General features: G+C 29.2%; 1 long non-coding RNA gene across 1 annotated transcript; it reads left to right on the top strand.

The window, feature by feature from the left end:
• The first annotated feature begins 721 nt into the window (after positions 1 to 721).
• On the top strand, positions 722 to 22610 carry LOC111627392. Its single transcript, XR_002756995.1, has 3 exons — positions 722 to 843; positions 15631 to 15922; positions 22440 to 22610. It is a non-coding gene; the product is annotated as an uncharacterized LOC111627392 (long non-coding RNA).
• Positions 22611 to 23585: the final 975 nt, after the last annotated feature.

The following is a 23585-nucleotide window of genomic DNA, read 5'->3' as shown; positions in this document are numbered from 1 at the left end:
GTATTTCGACCGTTTTACTTGTTTAAATCGAAATATTTTGCTTATAAATAAATTACGTATTTTTATAAGTAAATACTTTTTAAAATTTTAATCATAATAAAGTAAGAAAAACCTTTAAAATTATTCATAAAATTATTCTAAAATTAGATTCTAATTTCTGTTTTATTTATATTTGTCTAGCATGAGGATGTTAATACATGATTTAAGTTCAGTGCAACCTGCCTATAAGTAAATAGACCAGGTTATAAAAAATTAAATTTTATTTTATTTATTAATATCTATTTGTATGCAAATAAAACGGTATAAAAATAATCAAAAAAACACCTAAATTTAGCATAAATCTCATTAAAAGTTTAATATTTTTTAACGTAATTAAGTGCCTCGTAACTCAATTAAAAGTGACGTTTCGGGGGTGTCAAAGCTCATTTTTTAAACTAAAGAATCGATTTTTAAGGCGTTTTTTGAGATTTAATTATCATTAATTATGTACTAATTTAAGGGGAGGGACCAAAAGTGTGAAAAAATAGAGAAATTCTTCTCAAAACAAAAACTTTGCAGCACACCACACACACACACACACACACATATATACACACGCACGCACACCCACGTAAACAATATTCACTGCCCAATGGTAGCTGGAGCGTGACGTCACATGCTATCATCCAATAGAGTCCGATGGATGATGCCTTCTATATATTAAACGTCAGAGTTTGCAGCGGGCTACATCCATTGACCTGTGTTGGTGCTTTACTTGTCACATGGTTTCAACTATGGCGACATGTACAGCGCTCTCTCAAGCAATTTGGATAGTTGCCATAGCAACGGTATTTGGTGTTGCAGGTGGGTTTAATACTATAAAGAGTTTTTTTTTAATGATTTAAAGTTCGAACTACCCTCCTTACGATGTAATTTTCAGAGTCCTGTTTTAAGAGGCGCTCCGTTTATAACTAGAATAATGCTTTTTTTCACGTGGAATTCGAACTCGAATCATACGGAAATCAATTGAGGAATAAATTTTAAATTAATTTCTTTATCAAATTTAGTTTTCGTACGTTAAATAACGAAGAAATCTTCATTTCTGTACGGTCTTCTACCCATATATTTACTTGGAAGAAGCGTATAATGGTATTTAAGATTAGTTTAAACAGTATATAAATTAAGTTTAATTATCCATAAATATTTTATTATAGAAATACTGTGGACAATGAAGTTTCCTGAACACATTTAAAGTCCCTTTCAGTGGTTTCGTTGTTACGCGAAGTCTTGCAACTTCTATACAAATTCTCCTATAAATTACGTAACGAAATTGTAAATTAAATTTACAAAATTTCTCACCCGTACAATAATTTACACATTTCTTAACTGTCATTTAATTCATTACATTTAAATTAGGAGCATATTTAAGCCATATTAAGTTAAATTTAAGCATTTTTTTAAGTATAAGTGTGGATCTTTATGCTGGAGTAAGCAAAGGTTAAGCTTATCCTCAAGCAATACTCCTCATATTTATATCAATTGACAGCATCTAAGATCTTCGCGAAGTATTAAATTTATATATTTTTTTTCTGTATTTTAAGGCTTTAAATTAACAATTTTATGTCTCTTTAATGATTTTTCATGACTGTAATCGTAATTTTTTAAAGTATAAAGGTGGGATGTTTCGGTAGAGAGTGATGTGTAATTGAGTTGACTTGAAAATCAGTAATGAAATTTAATTAAATGAAGTTTAAGAATGAATTTTCGAGTCTACTTTTTCCATAATTATGTTAATTAATTATAATTTTAACTAGTTAATTGTCTCAACTTTACATTATACTAGTGAAGGTTGTCACTCCTTGCTGTGTTTCAACAGATGTATGTACTCAATCTGTATGATAATCTACTTAAACTTAAGTAATGCCCACTTCCTATGTGAATTTCCCACTTTAAACTCCCCAAAAATGCATTAAAATGTAGCAAAAGTAGTAATTTTTTTTTTTTTGAAAATTTATGTTATAAATAATTAATTAATTATTTTATTTACTTAAATAATATATATATAAATGACAGTTTAATCTCTAGCACGACATGTCATCCAATATTTATGAATATTGTCAATACCAAAGGGGTGGAATCTTTGAATAACTTATGAATGTACCTTAAAGAAAATTGAATTTTTAACGCTTACATAATGTAAATACATTGATTATTGTTTAGTAGACGAGAATTTTAAGTAATTAATTATCTCCCAGTCGATTTTGAAGCTCTTGTAAGTTATATTTTAGCCCATTTTTTTTTGGTCTCCTTGACGAAGTGCCAATAGGTTAATATTAATGAAACCTTTCTCAATAAACAACTTAACTGTATCAAAATCATATAATTTTCCGTTTATTATCAAATTTACGATAATAATAATCGCTTCCAGCATAAATATATCAAGGTATACTTAAATTTAAATTAATTTCTATAAGCTGAAGATGGAAAATTAGTTGAAACGTTGGTTAATTTTATGATGGAAAATGGAGAGTTTGCGACACTTCAAATCGCTTCTCTTCGTTTTCTATCGTTTAAATGTGTAAAAAAATTATATATAAAATGCTAAAAACTAATCAAATTTCTTAAAATTTCACTCAGTTTTATCGTTATATACAGAGAAATTTGGATAAATATACCTTAAAATTTAACGGTATTAATATGCTACGATTGCTCTAAATTCGAATATATTGAACAATATTCATATTTTTAACGTTTAAAACCATTAAATTTAATAAATATTGGAGTAAATGTTCTCAAAATGCCTCGCGGAAACGACTATTAGAATTATCGCAGTGTCGCGTCGTTTCGTCGCTAGCGATTCTCGCGTGCGATATATCAATTACGCTTATTGCGCTTATGACATAAAGGCATTAAGTTAGTTTTTGTGAATTGTGTGTAGATTTTTAAATTGATTGTAATAATGGTTAGTTTTTTGGTATATGAAGAAATGTTCATTCCTCAAATTCAAAGGCGACAAAATCGATAAAATTTTACTCAATTTTATTGTTCTTAGCCAGAAATTACTCTAGTTTATAAATCTTGCCCACCGGTGGAAAAGTTCATACAGCCACTAAACTAATAGTCGTGGGTTTATGCCTGATCAATGGGCTGGCCACGTGGAATTTTCGAAGCTTCTTCACGTGTCTAGCACTTAAATGGGGCCAGTTTTTTCATAGAAAGTCCTCTCTGAGACACCCACCTTGACAGATCGCCCTTGTGTTGCTTACTCTTCTTCTATCAATCCCATAAATCTTAAAAAGCCCCAAATTTCAAAGTTTTGAAAATATTTGGCAATGTCCTTATTATATCACTCACAAAATGTACTAAATTTCCTTAAAGTTTTACTTTAGAAACGACAATTAAAATTATCGCAAAATGGCGTCGCTACGTCGCCAGCGATTTTAGCGCGCGACACTCTTATTTAACTCAATTCCGTAAAACTTTTCACGTCCAAAATATAAAATATATATTATGTTAAAACGAACATTTGATAACAATATATATTCATATATATTTTCGTTTTGAAAGTGATGATTATGAATTATCGCTCTATCGCGTCGCTTCGTTTTCGAGCGATTCTCGCGCTCAGTCACTTTATTTATCCAATTATAAGGCTCAATTATTTGAAGAAAAAGGAAAACGTATTGTTTTAAAGGCGAATTTAGACTTATATTTTCCTAAAATCATAACAGGGAAAACGTCATTATACAAGTGTTTTAACAGGAAGCTCATGAAAATGTCGTTAATATGTACTGTACAGTACTACAGTAACATTAAGAAAACTAATAATTGAAAATTATTGATATATTAACTTAGAAGCACAAACTACACTAAGATATTTATAGTACATCTAATAACTGTACACCCACAAGCAATTCGATGAGTAAATATTCACAACATACCTAAGGCAATAATTGTAATTTGTAATAATTTTTTTATACATATTTACATAAATATGTGCATATATTAAATTTTAGATAATTCGTCACCCTCCTTCATTGAAAATATCCTACAGGAACAACTACAAATCATCAAATTAAGAGTTCAAAGTTCACTTTAGCGTCGTCACCCCTTCACTCTTCCACCGTGTGAAAACACCTGTTAACCTTTAAAATATACATTTAAAAAAAAAACCAATTTTTTAAAAATAAAAAACGTAAATAATTTTATTTATTAACACTTTAATCGATAAACCGTAGGGTAGATTTTAATTATTCAACCCCATTAATGCCTTGTCTAACACTTGAGTCAACGTCACAATTAACCTTTAATATTTTACTACACTTAATTGATTTATGTACAGAATTTTCGATGTTTTAAACATATTTTAATTTTATAAAGTGGTAAAGATTTTAATTTTCGACGATAGAAAGGGGCGAGAGTATATAAGAATTGAATAACGAAGATAACACTGATACTAGCGTACATAAAGATAATTGCATTTAAAGTGAGTTAATTCAGTTGTAATCCTGATAAATCTGTAAGAAATATGTTCAGGATTATCATTAACATGATTATGTGCACATCAATTAAGCTTGAACACATTAAAAATCACTTCTAAATTTCTTTTTCTGACCTTAAAGCTTAATAATTTTAATTATAGTTAAGTATAATCATTATAAGTAGCAGTTAATTGTGTTTAATAATTACGTGTAACTTAATTAAGATGATTTTGTTCTCAACATAAGTTATTGGACTTCAATTTTCAAATTGCAGACCTAAAGATTTCCATACTTTAATTAGAATTAAATTTACGCATACTTAACTAAATATTCCTTTAGAATTTCGTGTTTCCCTCCCCCTCTTCCCGAACTTTTTGAAAGTCTTCCTCGACTTAATACTAACTAAAATGACATTATCTTTACTTTTAATTCGCAGAGAGTAACGTCTTGTACAAGTAACCACAACAGATAATAAACTATAGTGTTAGAAATATCTACAGAGACAATAAGTAATATGAGTTCAGGTGAACGAGTCATAACTAAGAAAGAAGCAATAAAGAGATTGCTGGGGAGGTACATGCGCTTCTACTTATCTTGCCACTCCACTATAAGTAAATCCCATAATAACAATAATATTCCTTAAATGAAATCAGTATGAAGTTTAGAAATAATAATACTTTTTATCACAAATCGATATTAATTTTTAGCTTTATTAATATGAAGATCGTTTTGAAGTTCATTAATTTAATATATGGAGTATAATTTTAATTCGTACTCCGAGAAATTCTAACATTTTCAGACTTACAGTTGCTTAAGAAAAGATTAATAAGTTTTAGTAAAATAAGTATTATTATTATTTTATAGTTCGTACCTCGTCCAGAAAGGTTTCATGTCGTCTTGTCTGTGAAGTGTCATGCCTTACAGTTCGCACTTTCGTTCAAAAGACTGCAATACTTTACAATTTATGAACTGTAAAGTCTTGTAAATAAAGTGCGATTTGTCCCAAACGTGTCCTCCGAAAAAGAGGACTCATCCTCCTTACGTATTTTTACGATAAAATACTTTATAGTGATGACTTAACATCAATTGTCACGCTTGTCATTTTAATACAGTAGAGCGTCGTTTATCCGAATCAATTGGGGACTGGGGTTGTTCGGATAACTTATTTTTTGGATAACCGATTATGTGCAAACAAATATATTAACCTACCCGTGTTGAAATTTTTCTCCGTTGCGTGTCGCTTCTCGTTGAATTTTCGTCGATGTTAAGCCTAACGTAAACTTTTTAAAATAATAATCGTGGCTATTGTATCGTTAAAAATGATTTCTTTATGTTTTACAAACGAAATAAATACATTGAAAAATATAAAAACAAATAAAAATTATACNAGAAAGTAATTTAAACCTTCCAGAAAAAAACTGAATTCTTTAATAATAATAACATATATATATATATATATTTTAAAGTCAGGAAAAAAAATCAAAAACAAAACTACAACAGTCGAACTTCAATGCATAAGATGAGTTTCTTGAATGAAAAATGACGTCAAGAAAACGTAATAACAATACTTAAATTCCGGGAATAACGTTCCTCCCCTCCCCCATTTGACGATAGTTAAAAAAAGAAGTGTTTAAATGACTTTTTTCCTGGATAAAAATAGCATTTACTCGAGTGGTTGCATGGTAAGTAATGGCTTGTTTAACATTCGAAAGGGATACTTAATCAAATTTCGATATCAACTAAGGTTTGAATGATAATGTTTTATTTGTAGAAAACAGAAGAGAAAAAGAAAATAAATAAAACTAAACTAATCAAAATTCTTCTAAAGAATTGCATACTTAAATTTTATTACAATTTGAATTTCTTTTTTTTTCATATTCCTTTTTTACTAGGTAATTTGCAATTTTTAAAGGTGTTTAGGTGATTCGATTTGATTTTCTTCTTAAATTTTCAAAACTAAATTAATTTTTCTTAATTTTTTAATAAATATTTTCCATTTTCTTAATGCGTTTTCCAAGTCTTTCTCGTTACAGATAATGAATTATTCAGGTAAATTTTTATCAATTTTGATTGATTAATTGGAAAATTTCGAGTTGCCTCCTATTTATTTTGATGTGATAACGTGACTTGTAACATTATAAAGCGGTTGAAAGAAAAAATTACTATAAAATTACTCATTTTTATATAAGGAATTTTTAATTTTCATTTCTTAATTCTACTTTTTATGACGGTTTTCTCATTACAAAGACTAATTTCATTGCCTTTTTCGTAAGTAATACCATTAATGTAAATTATCTTTGTTAGTTTTCTTGTATTAAATCTTTTATTTTTATCCTTGCCGATCCTTATATATCATTCCTATAAAGTTTGTACACTATTTTAATAAGTTTTGGTGGTTTTTCTGTTTTCTTTAGTGGAGTGGCATTTATAGTCTCCGAGACTTCGTCCGTAAATAAAAGTTAATAAATAAAAACACTTAATTATTGTACATTATCTGTATAAAGCTTGTACAAAATCTTTGTTAATCATTGTACATCGCTCCTATACAGTTTACATGTAAACATTGAGAGTTTATCCTATAAAATTTGTACTGTACATAATCCTTTGTACAATATCCCTGTAAATTTTATAAAAATCCTGATTAATTCCTATAAAATTTGTTCATTCAATGCCGCTATAGAATATTCTTGCAAATCCTTATATGTAACTCTTGTTAATCCTTAACTATACGTTGCGCTGTTTATCTTTGTATATCATTATCGTTAGACTGTATTAACTCTTCATAATTGATTAACTATTGTAAATTCCTGTTCTTGTAAGACCTGTAAGCAATTCTTGTTAATTAATCTGTGTACATTAATCTTGCTAATTTTAGAAGTTTGTATATTATGCTTCAAACATTAAACTATGCTTATGTGCTGATTTTATACGTTGAAGTATGCCTATAAGCTGCTCTTAACCTATCAAACTTTGATCATAATCTAATCTTATGCACTAAAGTATGCTTATAAACTACTCTCAACCCACAGAACTATTATATTCCGATCTTACACATTAAATTACGCATTTATGATTGATTATGTTTCAATTTCTCTTTCATATTACCATCCTCCAATTTAGCTTATACTTATCTACATTTAATATACATAAAAGAACATCTCGTATCTGAACATAAGCAGCAATAACGTGCTAAATTCAGTAACAAAGTATCGCTTTCAGACATACCTATCTCAGTATACTCGTAGATAAACAGTATCTCAGTACATGATATTTAAGTGATCGCACCATTAATAATGTTTTGAAACACGATAATGCTCGCCTGTTTAACAGATTTATTCACAAATCTTAAATAAAACTTGATAGAATATTCCAAACATATTCTAGATCCATAAAAATCAGTAGGAAAAGTAGATGGATGAAATAGGAAACCCTTCAAATATTTGTAGAAGTCTAGCAATTTTTTTTCCATACATAAGTTGGAAGAAATTGGCAAAAAATCTTCCTGCACCAACAATTTACACGAAATTCCTGTCGAAATTTCACATTAGAAACGGGAAAAATTAATATTTTACAAGGGAAAATCCTGAAGCACTCTACAATCTTCCTGTAAAAACCAAATTTTTTAAAACAATTCCACAAATTATTTCCTCGCTTATTTTGCATTGAGAAATCATTAAAATTATTAACAAATCAACAGAAATTTTGTTTAATTCAACAAAATTTTCCATAAAATTAAGATTTTTCAACAGATACTGTCCATGGGCATCACTCTAAAGAGAATTGAATTTAACATTATCTAATCAATTATTCGTATCTATTGTTATGTCAAGAGCTAGGGGTGTGAATAAATGTATAAATATTCATTCAAACTATAAATAAAGTCTGTATATGCATCCTAAATCCTCTGGAGTATCCTAATTATCTGTATCCCAAAAGGCAAAACGAAGTTTTTTATTAATAATTCGATAAAGGGTAGGTGAAGAAAAGATAAATAATCATCGAAGTCATTATTATGTACACATGATGGAGCTTGTTACATAAGAAAACCTATCAGAGCTTGCTTTTTTTTATTTATAGATGGGAATTAGTAGTTATGTTTAAGTAAAGAATGAATATTTATCACGAATAGGTAGTTGGAGTAAGTTACAAGTTTGTGAGGTAAAGCATTAAGAAATTATAATAAATCTTTACACCATTCAGAAAATTGTAAAAAAAAAATTAAAACTAAAACTAAAAATAAGAGCCTATTAAATTATAAATTATATTTTCCTTTTTGTTTTAAAATAATTTTGCTGAAAATAAATTAATAAATTTCTTAGTTTCTATTTTTAAGTCTTTTTTTAGATACGTAAGCATATTTAATTTTTTTTATTAATCTAGCAATTACTTAAATTAATATTTTCCCACCTGTTTCTGGTATGTTAACCAGCTTCAGAAGCATAAAAATTAATCTACTTAACAAACAACAGTAAAAACAACACCATTTTTCCTCTTGTTTAATATAGTACATAATTTTTATTAAATTAATAAGCATAATACCTGCAAAGTATATATACTCAAATATACAATTGAACCTCCCAAATTGAACCTTTAAACGGCGGCCATTTCCTACATTCACGCGAGTGGCCGTTGTTCAGAGGTTTTATACGTATTGAACGAGCAATTATTTATTGTCACACCGTCACAATGCCGGGTTGAAATTTTTTATCGCAATGCTCTCAATTTTAGTATTGTCTTGCTCCTGTAAATCATACTTTTCCTTTTAACTACGGAGTCATACCGGTCGGTTCGGGAGATAATTTTTGAATTGAAATAACGTAACTTCCTGTTTAGACAGGAAGTTACGTTAATATAGTTAATAGAGCCTCCTATCTCTAAGCTTTCCATATCTGGTCTGAACTTCTATATTATTATGACTACGTTAGTAGCACAATTTAAGATACAACTCAGGGCCTCAGGTTTTTAAATTTATGATTATTTGATGGATGGAAAAGGCCACTTATTTGTTATATTTTTAGGGCTTTATTAAAGGCACAATCTAGGGCCTCACACGTTTATATTTATGATTATTTGATAGATGAGAAAGGTACTTACTACTATTTTTAGGATCTCGAAATTAAGAAAGGACAGACAGATAAACGGACGAACGACAGTGGGAATTTAAAGGTGTACAATTATTGAAAATTGCAGCCCAATAAATAAGATACATTTTAAAGTCAATTCTGGAACGTATACAGTTGTAAAAATTAATTAAATTTTAATTTTTTTTTAGAATTATATAAACAAAATAATTTTTTTCTATATATATATATTTTTTTCTTTTTTTTAATCTTGTTTTCCTACAAAGAATAGTGTTTAATTTTAATTAGTAATATATAAATTGTCTTTTCAATCAATAACAAGTCTTTTGATTGTCTTTGCCAAATACCATTAAGCCAAGTTACAATAAAGTATTCCATTTCTGAATAGATCCAGGTGTTCCAGATCAACAAACACAAATATCCTAACTTCTGTTCGTGGATCAATTCTACTTAGAAATCAAATTGCAAGATTGAAAGGGTATTCTTTTCAACGTTACGTAATTCCTGATATTAAGGGTCCTACATTGCCAAAAAATAGATTTGATTTAAAAAAGTAAGCTTTATAGAGATCGAGAAGGGCCTGTGCTTGCTTAACTCCCCCCTTTTTTAGGGCCTTACGGGTAGATTTATATATAATTATATATACTACAGTCTGGGACCTCGTGTTTTTAAACCTATTACTTGGTGGAGGGGCAGGGCCTCTTCTATGTAAATTTAAAACTATATTAGTTAGTTACACAATTTAAGGTACAACTCGGGCCCTCCGATTTTTAAATCTATAAGTATTTGATGGATGGGAAAGACCTCTTATTTGTTGTAATTTTAGGGCTTTATTAAGGGCATTATTTAGGCTACAACTTAGGGCCTCATTCTTTTAAATTTATAATCATTTGATATATGGGAAAAGCCTCTTATGTCATAGTTTAGGGCCATAATAAGTCTATATCCGGTGTTCATCTCTTAATACATTTAAAAACACAACTTCATTAAAAAATTTATTATATATTTAATTTATTTTGTTATATTTTATTATTAAAAAGGATTTTTTTAATGCATAAGATATACAATGAGGTGAATAATTCGTAAAAAAATACTTTTAAGGCCCTATAAAATCTGAGGTATGCTTAAATGACCTTGTTGGCCCCTTGTGATAGGGCCTCGACTACACAAAATTTATCATACACAGTCTTTAATTTAATCTTAGATTTAAATAAATTAAAATGTTCTTTAAAAATAATTAATTAATTAATTTAAAACAAAAGAATTTCACATAATTGAAATTATATTAAATAATTTCGTATATTAATTATAATTATTTTTTAGTGTAAAAAAAAATATTATATTTTAACTCTATTTGGATTTAAATTAAAGTTAATTGTATAATTTTTTTATTATAATTAATTTAATTCATAAAAAGCTTAATGCTATTTAAAACGGTATATCCAAATATTTCTAATTAAATAATTAAATTAATCTAATTATAGACAGGAACCTCCATCTTTTATGTTTCCATTAGAAACCGTTGTTCAGAGATATTTTCTAAATTTAATTTCGAATTTAAAACATATTTTAAATAATAAAATTCAGAAAATTAATGATTTAAATGGCGTAATAGTTTAATTTTTAAGTATTGAATATTAAGCACCATATTAATGTACAGATCTATAATATACAGGTTGATCTATGGACCTATGTACTGTACAGTGTGTGTATAGATGCATATGGTCGAAAGTCTAGTGTGTTAGAATTAATCCAATAGTAAAAAAATATATTTAAAATTTTAATACGAATATTCTAAATGGACTTATGCAACAAGCATACACTAAATCGAATTTTGTTAACTTTATTAGACGTTATTAATTTAATTGATTGCTATGTTTCACTTTCATCATATCTCTGCTCCCGAAATAGCGCTACTGTCTCTCTATTTACTAACATAACCAAACTAATATTTGAATATTCAATTAATTAACCGCGTTATTACAAATAAAGTAAGTGAAGGAAGCCTTGAAGGTAAATCAATGTTATCAAAGGAAAAAAATCTTTCTGCCATCTTAACCCCAAATCCATTGGATTTCCTTCTATCTCTTCGATTTTATAATCGATTAAGCAATAATTTTCGCATGAACTTCCTTATAGGACTTCTCTTTTTTTTTCCTTCTAACCCCCATTAAAAATCATTATTTTATGAAATTTTAACATCTTGTACCTTGAGGATTTTAAGTAAGATTTTACTCTTAATTAATTTTCGAGGTGTGTATAATTATTTATTGACATCATTCCACGCGTAGGAAATAAAATTGTGTTTTAAACGCGAAAAATTTATTAACAGTAAAAAATTAAGTGACTTGTCCGCATCGTCATTTTCCTTCATAATAAGTTTGATGCGATGAGACGTGTAGTGTGCGGCGCGAAGAGAAAAACTGGTAAATGCCAATAACTTCCGTTTCCTTTTCTCAATCACTTTAAATATAGTTGGATATCGGTAGTAAGATATATGAATTTCGATTCGAAAAACATTAAAAATGGAAATTTACAGCTGCTAGATCGTACTGTAGATACGGACAAACAGCCAAAACTATAAAAATTAGTCAAACTGTATTCGAAACTATTCAAAAAGTGTAATTTTATCAAGATTTAATAAGATTCTCTCGTTAAAAAGCATTCCCCCTGTGTGTATACTATTAATTTATTCATTTTGAGGGAGGATCCGGAACATTCGCGGGAGAAAAGGGAAAATTCAGGGTAGGATAGGGGAAATTCGAGGTAGGTTAGGGGAAATTCGAGGTAGGAGAGGGGAAATTCGAGGTAGGAGAGGGGAAATCGAATAGGGAAAACTTGAGGGAGGATAGGGAAAATTTATACTAAAAATAATGTACTATTTATAATTAACTTAGCATGTTTTTGTATTTTAAATCTATTATTATTTTTTAAACTTCATCATTATTAAATTCTTCGTATAATTTTACATCGCTACCAGTTTCTATTTTAGTAACCATCTACTTACTTAACTGAAATTTACTCTAACTGGATATCTAATTAATACCCTTAATTACCTTCATTATGTATTAATTATTCTATAATTATTTATTTAGCTGAAAATTGCCAGAAATGTTAGCTTTGTATCATAAACAAATACAGACCAATAATACAATATTCATATAAACGCTCTCGAATCGACATTGATCATTACAGTCGAACCTCCGTTAAGCGGACACCTCTAAACAGCGGCCATGTTTTTTGGGAACTTATTTGATCAAAGATGCACACAGATAACCTTCAAACAATGGTTATTTTTTATGTTTTCGTTGGTGCCCATTGTTTGACTATATTATGATATACAGCCCTAAATACTGTATAATAATATCATAATACAGTCAAACCTTTATATATATAATCTACACTCCTATATAGAATTTTTTAATAATTCTGTACGTTCAGTCTACAGCTCTAGACAGGTATAACAGAACTTTATACATAACAATACACAGGATTTAGTGATGATGTAGGTTGAATCTGTGGCATCAAAGAAAAATCCTGTTTGATCATTTTCGCTTCTATGCAAGAGACGACAGTAATTGTTTTTTTTTTTTACGTTCTGACATTGAAATTTTAGTTTTAAGAGAAGATAAATTCTACAAATTTGATTAGTTTCAACTACATAAGCCACATAATTTGTGAATAATGCCGACATTTATTAGACAATACTAAACACTTAAACAGCAGATACTAGCTTCAAACTAGTATTAAATATCACAGTTTAAAGGGATTATTAACTGATACACGATGTAGCGAAACACTGTATTAAATTACGTTCAACAAATTTACCTGTAAACTACGCCACAATTATTAAATTAAGCGTACAGCAGCGTAACCACGCATTGTAAACGTTATCTGTCTGTTAAATGGGGGCATTTTGGTGTAAAAACGTGTTTATTATACAAAAACAATAGATTAAATGGGTAAATTAGTAAATTAATATTATAAGAATATCAAAATAAGTAACAATCTCCTCATGAAATACTCGTATAGACATCACCTAACTGTTAAATGACTTCTGACCTGTGTTCAGTAACACGTCACTGGTCTTTAATATTTTTAAATGTTTAAAATACGGTTAACTTTAACACCACGAAAAAATTGACACTTTGGCAAAGAGTTTTGTGTATTAGGGCCATCGATGACATTAAATTTTGGCGGTTAAAGGTCAAAGGGGTGGGGAGATAGTAGTAGTCGCGTGTCACATCTCGAGCAGGGTCGGACTTGACGAAGACTTTACTGGTTATTAGCATTTAAAATGTTTTATAAAACTCATCTTCACCCTCAAAATTAAGCTTTTTGTCACTTTATATTAAATTAATAATATAAAACGTTTTTAAAACAAAATCTCCTAACAGATGGCGCCACATACAATTTAACATTTTTGCCGGGAAAGTTATGCAACTCGTTGTTGGAATTTCTGTTTAGTAATTTATGAAGACGATCCGCTTACGAGTCTTCGCTTTCGTTTTACCGGGAGAGTGCTATTCGGTAGGGCGCTACATTGAGGTTTTTCTTCAACTAGTTGTTCACTTAATTAAATTTAACTCACTTAAAAACACGCTCACAAACTTTAACTAACTTTACAATTTTTACAACTTTGGCATGTAGAACTTTGGCCTTTAAACTCGTGTAAAGTAAATATATCCATAGAATGCTGATAAAAATCAATTTATTTTCACTATTTTCACTTCTTATAATCTAAAAGTTTTCCTTTCTAAATCAATAGAATCGTATATAAATCAGTTAAAACTCCTGAAAGATAACATTATCGATTCACATAATTCGATTTAACTCTCACTTCTTCTGTATATGTATAGGCTTATAAGTATCTCCATTAATATTCAATAAATTAATTGGTTTCACTGAATTTTTCTATATTTTTGTAATAAAATTAATAAAAATTAAGATAAAAACAAGCGAATAAATTTAATTTATTTTATAATTTTTAATAAGAAATTTATATTGAAGTGAATACAATTTCGTGTATTAAAATTTGCAATTTTAGTCGACTGTTTTAAAACTACTATATTATTAATAATTTAATTAAATTTTATTTTTAAATCAATTTTTTGGTGCAAAATTTTAAGTTTTTTTCAGTAAATGTTTGTTTTTTTCTGGAAAGTTTGTATTTTTTCTGGATTCTTGTATCTTTTCTGGGGGTTTTTCTGTGTTATTTGTATCTTCTCCAGAGTTTTTCTGTATTCTTTGTATCTTTTCTGGAGTTTTCTTGTATTCTTTGTATCTTTTCTAGAGGTTTTTCTGCATCCTTGTGTCTTTTCTGTGGTTCATTTTCTGAATTCTTTTAATCTTTTCCGGATTTTTTTCTTGAAACTATATTTTTCTGGATCTTCTATATCTTTTCTGGTGATTTTTCTACATTCTTTGATTCTTTTCCGGACTTTTTCTGGATTCTTTGTATTTTCTGCATTTTTTCTGAAACTTTCTACTTTTTCCTTTTCTTCTTCTATTAAGCGGTGTATTAAATATTCTCGTAAAGTTAAATTGTAAATCTCTTACAATTTTATAGTGAAGTTTAAGTGAAAATTGAATTTTCTATCTGTTTTAAAGTGGATTTTTTTATTACTTACAATTGGATTTAATTCGGAATTCTGTATTTGATCGTTCGAAAGTTAATTGTTTTTCTTTAAAAATAACAAAAAAAACCAACTTAAATTAAAAAAATAGTCTTAAAATATATAAAGTAAAATTAATTTTTAAATCAAATTTATTAACAAAAATTAAAACACGATGCTTTGCAGTGAAGCATTCGCGTTAGTAGCTGCTTTGTAGTGAAGCACAGAAAAAAACTTACCATTTTGTTGGAGAAATTAATAAATTTATATCTTAAAATAGTTTCTATTTTAATTTAAACTTTGTTAACTAATTTATTCGAATTCTGATTGGGCAAAATATCACTAATGGATAATTGTAATTGGTCCAATTAGCTGTGTAATTGCTGAACTTNATCAACAAAGTTCTCAGCCAAACTTAACAAAAAAAAAATTATATATAGGCCTATATATATGAAATTTTGTAAATATTTCCAGCAACAAAATATGACGACGACACAGAAGTAGCAGTGAAGGAGTTGGATTTGTTATTCCAACATCTTTTTCCCTTCGTGCCACCTTCAGGGATAACAATTTGGATAAATAGACAACCTTACATTATCAGGAGACGGGATAAAGATGATCGGATGTATAATGCCATGGAACAACAAAAAAAGCGTGGACCAGACTGTATGAGGAAATGCATAGAGCAGGGTGTACTTCATCCTGTACAATGTCACTCTTTATGTTAAATCCTAGACGTTGGCAGGTGTTCACCCAAGTCAGAAAGGTGAGTTTTCTTTAGGTTTACTTGAGTATTCCCAATAGAATTTTATATTGTGTAGGCTAGAAGCGAGTAAAGGACAAGCATAAAGGTTATTTTTGTCTCGTAGAAACTGTCTTAAAATAAAATAACTGTCGTAGAAACTTTTAAAAAACTAAAATAAAATAGGTAATTAATATTATATATTAATATAATATATTAATANGTTATCATCGTCAAATATTTATTATTTTTGTTTTTTTAACGAAAAATAATTCACGTGTGGATTTTTTAATCAGTTAAAATTTTATTTTTATCACAAAGATAATTGTTATTGCATTTTTTAAATTTTTTTCGGTTTTACTTTCCCCCTTTTCACTATAAAATATGTACATTTCTTTATATTATTAAGTAATAATAGCAAACAACGTACAATAATTGATACACGCCTGATAAAATGTGTACATTTCTTTTAAATTGTTACGTAATAATGATAAACGAAATGGATAATTGTTACGAAATTGTTTATTTTACTTGTAAATATAAAATGAGGAGGTGAAGATTTGACGTAATTGTTATTTAAATTGATATCTTTAATTGCTATGATAATTGTTACATTAAACCGTAATTGATTGTTACAATGTTAATTACTGTAATAAAGTATGCGTATTTATTTAAATACACTGTTACTTAACAATAGTAAAGAACTAAAAATAATAGTTACGCAACAATAAACAGACATATAACGATTATTTCAAATTTAAATATTCTTAGTTTAGAGCCTTTTCCTAATTTCAAAGTTGCCTAAATTTTTCAGGGGTCTCACACACTTATAAACACAGTTATCCATACTCCTAGTTTATTATTTTACTAGGATTCAAGCATCCTAGGGGCTTTGCGTTGCATAAATTTATATAAAAAAGGAATGGTTGTGTTTGATGGGATACGGCAACGCCCTTCAGGCAATCACTTGGCCTGAGGCACTGCCAATGGAGTGCCACTAGGGAGTAATTTCTAAGGGAAACTGCCCTATTTAGGTGTTATACGCGTGAAGAAAATCGAAAACTGCAGGCCAGTCTGTTACTGAGATGAGAACCCGCGACCAACTACCATGTGTTTTATCCACTCTGCCATTGGTGGGCATTATATAAAAGGGAGATCGCTTGTTGAATTCGCGATCCCCCTTTTATATAATGCTTAAAATTACCAAGTTGCCGAATTAAATTTTAGTTAATTACATTTAAAACCGTTTTTTAATAGGAAAAAGAAACTTTTTTTTAACTATCATAAAACCTTTCTCTTCATTTTCTGTACGATCTTTTTCACTAAATTTAATTTTCTTTCTCCGTTTTTCTTAATATATTTTTTTATACAGTGAAATGTTTAACGTAATTTATATATATATACACGTATACACTTCTAAAAATCATAAAATTTCTTATTATGTTATACATTTTTATTTCTGTTTATGCAAGTACAGGTACTATACGTAGGGGGATTCTTTGTGCTATATCACTGATTTTTTTAAATTGAATTTACCGCGAACTTTTTCAGTCAATTTCAACAATTACCATTTTGAAAGATGGAATTCTTAATGGAATTCATCCTTCCTTTTTTCATTCTCTTTCCCTTCTTTCATCCATAAGCTATTGTATGAGAGAAAGTTCAATCATACTCGTGTAATCTATAAGTGACTGGAGGCCATTGAGTTTAATGCTGTAAAGTAAATATATGCCTATTTTTATTCTAAGAATTTCTTTTAATTTTCCTAAATTTCTGGTTCAGTAACCCCGATTCTTCTTCATCTCTTATACAATTTAAATTTTTCGATCTTTGTTTTGCAATTTAATATTTAAACTCGATTTTATTCTTCTTAAAGTTTAAACGACTATTGCTGGTGAGTATTTATTTAGTTTTTTTAATTTTAAATATGGTTAATGCTTTAATTTAAGCGAGATGACTAAGACAGCCTGCCAGTGGCAGAGTGGAAAATACCATTGAAAACTGGCAGTTGATCCGGGGTTCGAGCCTCACCAACGGCCAAATGGAGTTTTCCAGGTTTTTCTGTCGTGTCTAATTGCCGAACAGAAGCCAGTTCCCCACAGAAAGAATGCCAGACACGAGCCGGTTCCCATAAAAAGTAGAAACTCCTCTCTTAGCATATCGTACACTTGTTGCGTTGCCTTAATCCTACAACTAAGAGTACGAAAATTCATATGATAACGTTGCGTATATGTTTGTACATGCAAATAATTGCTTTATTTAAAGACTTTGTTGCAAAAACTATGGACTAAACACAGATAAAAAGTTGTTTAAAGGGACTTTATGGAAAATTTGCTTACTCAAAATTCTTCTAAAATATAACTTCTGGGCTCATTTAATATTAACATACTTCTTTAATTAATGTTTAATTCTGTAAGCAAAACTGTAATTTATACAGGTAATGTTAAGTTATATCCGTTAGTAGATTTAAGACCAGGGACATTGCTAGAAGCTAGAAGTGTGCGAAACTCAAAGTAGATAAACCGATCTGAGACTCGTATTGTGACTTACATAGATAACGTTATATGCAAAATATAATGCTTGGAAGCATATGCGTACGCTGGGAAGACAAGTAGGTCCTCACTGGATCAAGCCTTAAGCCTTCTTGCAGCCTTATTTATTTTAATTCAGTTCTGATAGTCTTTATAGTTGTGCTTACTAAAGAAACCACCCTTAGCTGTGGAGGTTCGCTGCACTCGCCTAACTCTACCACCACTACGTCACACAAAGGCACAGAAGTAGTATAATTTCGAACAATTATTATGATAGTGGGAGTAAGGTAAAGTTGCAACTTTTCCAAGGGGTACCCTCAGAAAAGTTTCACCTCACCAAGAGTATACTTAGAGCCACCCCTGTTTTATTATAAATTTTAAAATTATTGTAGCCAATTAAATTGTACGTAATCACATCTTCAATCACTTAAATTCTATTTAAAATAATACTCTTTAAATAAATATTTATCCGTAATTCTATAAAAACTTACCTTTTTACCATAAATCTAAGCTTTCTTAATATATTTACTAACCATATATCTTGTCATCCTTAAGATACTTCGAGATATTTAAGTGAATAACTATTTTAAAGGCCTTAAACTAGATAAAATCCCCTAGTCTTCACCCTTCAGGAGCATGAAACAAAAGTAATAAATACTGTAATATTGTTAAGTGTATCTAAGATATCTTCCATACAAATGATTCTGTAGAAGAGAAATGTGTGTATCTCGAAAATCCAATATTTTAGAATATATTTATCTTTATTTTCTACAGATAAATGTACATTTTATAGGTAAAAAATCATGCAATAGATATTGATAGAGGGGTAGTCACTAGGCTTATTCGGTTCTATTACCATCCCTCTTTATGTAGACCTATATATCAATATTTACCATTTTGTCTTCTTTAGAAAAAATTCCTATTCCGGCCTATATATAAATAGCTGCCTTATATTTGCTTTTGGACTCTTTTATCTAGGCCCATTAACATAGAAGAGCCCCAAATTTTAATGCATTAAATTAAAAAATACGATTTAAAATTGATGTAAATTAAAGTGTCCTTTGTGTATAAATCTATTTTTATTGATTTTTATGGTTTTCGAGGACGGCGAAGCCCTTTATTCGTGACTTAGGTAAATTTACAGGCCCTACGTTTGCGACTAGGATGGATTTACAAGCCTTATATTAGTGACTAAGCTAGGTTTACGGGCCCTATATTTGTAACTAGGGTAGATTTACAGATAAGGGAAACACGCTATAGTTTAGGTCCTCACCTTATAAAAATACCGTTTAAATTCATTGTTATTCGGTGAAGGAGAGGGCCTCATATAAGGCTACAAATATACATCTAGCCTCATTGACTAGCGCGCTTCAACCTCTCTCCTCTCACTACCCATTAACACAAGAAAATTAAATTTAATTAAAGTATAAAAATTGAGACGTTTTTAAAGTTAATAAAGGAAATTAAATTCAAACTATCAATTCCTAATTAAAATTCTTGTTTTTCTCCAGCCACTTTTACCCATCAGAAATTAGCTTCAAGCATAATTAAGTGGGATCCTACAATTGTTTACTGATGATTATAAAAACAATTTTAACTGCCGATTCCAACAAATTGTTTTATTTTGCTACTTTAAAATTATATTTAAACTGTTCGAACTGAAAGTCAATTTATTTGTTTCACGTAGGACAAAAATAGAATAAAACCAGACTTGTTTCTTTAATTTTAGTTACCAAGCTGCAAAGGTAAAGGGGGAAAAACAAAAGAAATTCCGGCAATGAGTTGTGTAACTTTCCCGGCAAAACAGCTATACTTAATAACTGGTTGCAGAAAACCTCGATGTAGCGCCCTCGCGAACAGAACTACCCCGGTAAAGCGACAGTGAATACTCGTAAACGGATCTTCTTCATAAATTACTAAACAGAAAAATCTAGCAACGAATTGCTTAACTTTCCCGGCAAAAAAACGTTAAAATTGCGTGTGGCCCATCTGTTGGGAGATTTTATTTTAAAAACTTTTTATATTATTAATTTAATATAAAGTGACAAAAAGCTTAATTTTGAGGTTAGAAATGAGTTTTATANTTAGCATAAAAAAAAACTATTCTTACTGTTGTAATTATTTAAAAAAGGCTTAATAAAAATTAAAATATAAAAATTAATATTAAGAAAACTTGTATAAAACGGAATTCGCTTCTATGAAAGATTTCTCCTTTAAAAAATTGCAGTCATTATAAATAAATTTTCTTATTTTAAACTTCTCTAACTTAATCTTTTCGAACAGCATCTTAAGAAACAATTAATTAGTGAATAAAATGACTTGGTAGTCGACTTCTTATCATTGCCTCTTAAATCCTAGTTTCAAGGATCTTTTATCAGGAACAATCGCACGATAGACACAGTCGCTTGTGTTTTACTGGTTACTGATCGTAAACATTTAACAATAAACAGAAGAAATAAATTCTATGTCCTATAAATAAATAGATTTAAAGGTTAGATCTTTCTTCTTCAATCGTGCTTATCAGTCAAATAATTTCTAATGCTTTTTGCTTTTTTAATGTCGATTAACGGCCGTAAACACTAAAATACACTACACAGAATCGAACCTATTCATTTGAACGATTATTTTTTCACAAAGTTTTAATCGAGCTGAAGATTTTCATAGTTTCAACTGTAAAAATTTCATTAAAAATATATAACTTATACATAAATTGAGTGATCAATAATTTATAAATCAAAATAATTACTTAAGATCATAAATAAAATCTACAGAAGTAGAAGGAATTCTATAAAGAAATGTCTCTAGTTTATCCTGGCATATTTTAATAACTAATTATAAATTAATTTAGCCTTTATGAAGTATTAATATTTCAGTAACTATACGGCATTAGTTACAAAAATTTATGTTTATAGTCTTATTGCAGGAAGTGAAGAAGTAGCTAAAAATGGCCCACCACAATTGAAGTTGGTCGTGGGTTCATATTTCACCAATGGGCTGACCATGTGGAGTCTTCACATGTCTAACACCTAAGGCTAGTTTCCCCCATAGAATATCCTCCCGGGAGGCACACCACTCCCTTGGCAGATCGCCCACGTGTTGCGTTGCCTTCTTCTACCAATCCAATCCACTAAAAGTGACCAAAAGAAAAATTATGAGAAGATACTATATTCAGAACGTATCGTTCTCATAATGCATGTGATAGCTTCAGTATCCTCATTTTCAAGTAAAATATCATGTTATACATTTTTTCACCTTATGAACAGCACATCTTTTTCGCCCATTATGAGCCTGAGTAAACTCATCATAAATTCAAGAAGGCTCACAATAAGTGCAACCGGGACTGCACTTATTGTAAACAGTGCCCGAAATATCTGGTTGAATTTCTGACCAGACTCGAACCTGGATCCTCCATAGACGCTGGCTCTATTGATGATTAATGATTGACGCCTTTATCACCTCAGCCATCCAGCAGGGACGTACTGTACTACATATATACTGTAAAAAGTGATTTAAAAACATGCCAAATTGAACATTAAATCTAAAATTTATAAAAAAAATTTTAAAATTAAAAGTGAAATATAAAAATACAGTAGTCAACAAATACTGTATTATATATTAACAATTGCATTCAACAGTTTTCCCAGAATAATAGTAAAGTCTTTGTTTATAGTCTAAATACACGAAGGAAAATAGTTCTTACATATTAGAAAATTACACATTTAAACCGTTATAATCTATTCAAAATTTCTGAAATTTATACAAGAAACTTGAAATTATATAAAACACGAAAAACGTCACACATCATATGACGTAACGTTTTGAATTTTCCAATTGTTTAGCTACAGCGGCGAAGTGATACTGCATTCAAGACGCAGTACACCCGCTCCATTCTTATCGAGAAATAATATAAAATGCCAAATTGACAATTTCGATTCCGTTTTATACGGTTTTCTCTTGGTCTTTTACTCATAAATTAATTATTTTTTAATCTTTTCTTTCTATATTTTCAGATTGTTATCAGGTCATTTGTTCGGAGTAAAACCCTACATATCATTTGGACAATATTATAGTGTTTAGTCAAGTTGGTTTTTGGATCCTATAAATTGTTGTTTAAATGATTTTCTTGATTTATTTTTGATTGCCAAAAATAATTAGACTTAAATAATAATAATAATAATGAGAATTACAAGAATTATTTTCTTGCATACCTTTCTACTTAATTTATTTCTCTATACAAANAAATGGCGTAATAGTTTAATTTTTAAGTATTGAATATTAAGCACCATATTAATGTACAGATCTATAATATACAGGTTGATCTATGGACCTATGTACTGTACAGTGTGTGTATAGATGCATATGGTCGAAAGTCTAGTGTGTTAGAATTAATCCAATAGTAAAAAAATATATTTAAAATTTTAATACGAATATTCTAAATGGACTTATGCAACAAGCATACACTAAATCGAATTTTGTTAACTTTATTAGACGTTATTAATTTAATTGATTGCTATGTTTCACTTTCATCATATCTCTGCTCCCGAAATAGCGCTACTGTCTCTCTATTTACTAACATAACCAAACTAATATTTGAATATTCAATTAATTAACCGCGTTATTACAAATAAAGTAAGTGAAGGAAGCCTTGAAGGTAAATCAATGTTATCAAAGGAAAAAAATCTTTCTGCCATCTTAACCCCAAATCCATTGGATTTCCTTCTATCTCTTCGATTTTATAATCGATTAAGCAATAATTTTCGCATGAACTTCCTTATAGGACTTCTCTTTTTTTTTCCTTCTAACCCCCATTAAAAATCATTATTTTATGAAATTTTAACATCTTGTACCTTGAGGATTTTAAGTAAGATTTTACTCTTAATTAATTTTCGAGGTGTGTATAATTATTTATTGACATCATTCCACGCGTAGGAAATAAAATTGTGTTTTAAACGCGAAAAATTTATTAACAGTAAAAAATTAAGTGACTTGTCCGCATCGTCATTTTCCTTCATAATAAGTTTGATGCGATGAGACGTGTAGTGTGCGGCGCGAAGAGAAAAACTGGTAAATGCCAATAACTTCCGTTTCCTTTTCTCAATCACTTTAAATATAGTTGGATATCGGTAGTAAGATATATGAATTTCGATTCGAAAAAC

This window comes from Centruroides sculpturatus, unplaced genomic scaffold (assembly GCF_000671375.1).
Source record: "Centruroides sculpturatus isolate CEXI.00-Female unplaced genomic scaffold, Cexi_2.0 scaffold1, whole genome shotgun sequence".
Classification (NCBI taxonomy): domain Eukaryota; kingdom Metazoa; phylum Arthropoda; class Arachnida; order Scorpiones; family Buthidae; genus Centruroides; species Centruroides sculpturatus.
Note: the sequence above shows the minus strand (reverse complement) of the source record. Positions and strands in the feature narration are given on the sequence as shown.